General features: G+C 38.7%; 1 pseudogene; it reads left to right on the top strand.

The window, feature by feature from the left end:
* Window positions 1-2800: 2800 nt before the first annotated feature.
* LOC128627268 (60S ribosomal protein L36a-like) lies at window positions 2801-3136 on the top strand (annotated as a pseudogene).
* The last annotated feature ends 270 nt before the right edge of the window (window positions 3137-3406 follow it).

The following is a 3406-nucleotide window of genomic DNA, read 5'->3' as shown; positions in this document are numbered from 1 at the left end:
GTCCTCCCGGATTACCCAGGTCTTTTCCAGAACTAGCACTGAAAGTCCTGCGTCCTGCAAACCCCCTCAGTCAAGGGCAAACAGGGAGTTGGTCACCCTATATCTCATTAAAACTTGGAGGTTCTAAAAACAGAAGAGGGAGATGGTGGACCACTAGGTCTCTTCCTCACTCTCCAATTTGTCTTATGGATCTACTAATTCTTCCTATATGTGAGGATGACTTTCTTCCTTTTAGTTTGAAGATTTTTCTCCTTGAAATACAGGACTAAAAAAAAAAAAGGAGAAGCCCTGGCTGGTGTAGCTCAGTGGATTGAGCACGGGCCTGCGAACCAAAAGATCGCAGTTCGATTCCCAGTCAGGGCACATCCCTGGGTTGCGGGCCAGTTCCCAGCAGGGGTCACATGAGAAGCAACCATACATTGATATTTCTCTCCCTCTCTCCTTCCCTTCCCTTCTAAAGATAAATAAATAAAATCTAAAAAAATTAAATTATTTTTTAAAAAAAGGAGAAAAAAATAGAGGACTAAAGCAAAGCAGATGTTAATAAGTCTTCATTGTCCTTATCAGTCACCACTGCATCTATTATCCACTCTCCCTTCTCTTGCCTCTGAACATTCACTTAATCCCTTTTGCTGATCTTGGCATTTTAAAGAAAAGTCAGACAATTTACAAACAAATATATAAAAATGGCCATGAAACACATGAATAAGTTCTTAACATCACTAATAATCAGAAAAATGCAAATGAAACCCATGACGAGGTTCTTATACACCCATTAGGATAACGGAACTATTAAAAGACTGATAATAGCAAGTACAGGTGAGAACATGGTACTACTGCCACTCAAATACTCTGCTGTTGAGAATTTAAAATGATGCACCACTTTGGAAGACAGTTTGGCAGTATCATAAAAAGCTAAACACACACCTACAATATGACCCAGCCATTCCACTCTGAGATATTTGCCTAAGAAAAGTGAAAGCTTATATTTTTACAAGGACTTGAATGTGAATATTTGTAGCAACTTTATTTCTAATACGCATAAGCCTATAAATAACCCAAATATTCATCAACATATGAATGGATAAATAAATTTTGGTATATCTATACAATAGGATGCTCCTCATCAATACAAATGAACAAACCACTGATTTATAAAACAACAGATGAATCTCAAAATCACTACATTGAGTAAAAAAGCCAGACTCCCCCCAACAAAAGGATATATGATCCTATGTCATGTATGATGCCATTTGTATAAATTCTGGAAAATGCAAACCAACATGTACTGACAGAAACAGAGCAGAGGTCACCTAGGGACAGGGGTAGAAGGAAAGCTGGATTACAAAAGGACACAGGAAACTTTTAAGGGTGCTGGAAATAAATGTCAGTATCTTGACTCAGTGGTGCTCAGTGGTTTTACACTTTAAATATGTTCAGGTTAGACCTAAGCAAAGTAGTTTTAAGACAATGAACTGCTTTTTTTGGCAAAACTAAAATATAGTGTTAGAAATCAAGAAGGTGGTTAGCTTTGGCTAGGGTTGGGGTTTGGGGCATCCAATGATTAGAAGGAATCATGAGTGGGTTTCTGGAGTTGTGGGCTGTTCTGTGTTTTTTTATTGGGGTGCTTAGTATATGGGTGTGTGCAGTTTTTGAAAATGAATTGAGCAACACAACTGTGATTGCTGTGCTTTGGGGTATGTATGCTGTAGTTGAATAACGTTTATTAAGGGAAAAAAATCAAGCCCCATCTCCTTTCGGGCTTATTTCTTTACTGATACCATTTGTACACGTCTGTCTAACTGTGCAAAGTCATCCTCGGTTCTGCTCCCTTCTTTCCATCTTCTGTGTGTTCTCAGAAAGAATGAGCCTTCAGAGAATAAGACGTTTCTTGCAGGTATGTCCTTGTTAATTCACTAGGACAATTTTATTCATACATTGCCGAGTTTGAAAAGCAATTTGAGATTGTAGACTGCAGGCTCCTAGGGAGCAGGGGTTGAATTCCAGCCTCCAGACCAGTTCCTGGCTCACCTCAGTGCTTGCCAAACATGTCTACTCCATGAAGGTCATGGCAACCTTTTTTATATGCTACCTAATATATGTTTCTTTTGAATAAAGTAAGCTCTCCCATCATATTCTGCTTTTAAATTTTATCATACCAGTCTTAGTTAATTAAAACTAGACTTTTACCTTATTGGCTTTTCCCTGCAATTGGGGAAACTGAGGCTGTAAGTATTTTATTTGTCAACTACTTTCTTTATAAGAATCATTGGGAACCTCATGCCCTCTTTTTTCTGTGTCATATTTGTTTTCCCCCCCTCCACCCTCATCCATATTCTGTATAAACATCTGTAAGGTACTGTTAAGCAAGTGTCTAGGTTACTTTATTTCTTGTTTAACATTAAGATTTACTCTACATGGAAGGTCTTTAAATCACTTTTTTATTACATCTTTGTACATCTCTTTATTTAAAAACAAGTACGTTTTATTTTTAAAATTCTCCGAGCAGCTCAACTAATCCCCGAGCAAGCCTGTTCTTGCCTGCTTTTGTGGGATCCACTTCCTTTCTGGTCAGGAACTTCTCATTTCAGCTCTTCATGTGAATGTCCAGAATGAACAATGCCCCAGTGCCATCTGTTATAAAACTATTCTCCTTCTTTATTTCTTTCCCAAATTCCCACAGACAACTTGCAAGAAGCAGCTCCAATACCATGTATATTCCTTAGGCCTTCTGACACCTGCCTAATAATTTACAAAGATTAAAAATTCTTTTGCTTTTCCCAGTAGCACTCTTGCAAACATGGTGAGTGTTCCTGAAACCAGCAGGACTTCCTGTAAGTGTGGCAAGCGTCAATCCCAGATAGTCACACAGTACAAGGAGGATAAGGATTCTCTGTATGTGAGGGGTAAGCAGCTTCATGACAGGAAGCAGAGTGGCTACGGTGGGCAGACTGAGCCAATTTTCCACAAAAAGGCTAAAGCTACAGAGAAGATTGTGCTGAGGCTTGAATGAAGTTGAGCCCAATTGCGTTCTAAGAGAATGCTGCCTATTAAATGGAAGCATTTCCAATTGGGTGGTGATGAGAAAGGGCCCAGTGATACAGTTCTAAGCTTCATATTTTGTTTCATTATGTGAAAAAAAACTCTTGAGGATAAAAAAATTCTTTTTGGTTTCTTTTAAGCAATGCCTCCTCTTCCTGTAAGTTACAACCTGTGGACATTTGTGAGTGGGTTTGAGCTAATGTTCACTCTATGCCTTCTGAGGCAGCACAGGGCTTTGGTCATGGCTGAATCCACTAATCCATTCTATCTAACCTTTATTTTTCTGTCTGCCTATCTATCATCTATCCATCCATCCATCCATCCATGTTTCTTTTCTAGAAGGTTTTTTATAGACTCTCATTAA

This window comes from Artibeus jamaicensis, unplaced genomic scaffold (assembly GCF_021234435.1).
Source record: "Artibeus jamaicensis isolate MK-2021 breed Jamaican fruit bat unplaced genomic scaffold, CSHL_Jam_final contig_354, whole genome shotgun sequence".
Lineage (NCBI taxonomy): Eukaryota > Metazoa > Chordata > Mammalia > Chiroptera > Phyllostomidae > Artibeus > Artibeus jamaicensis.
This window is presented reverse-complemented; position numbering and strand designations above follow the sequence as displayed.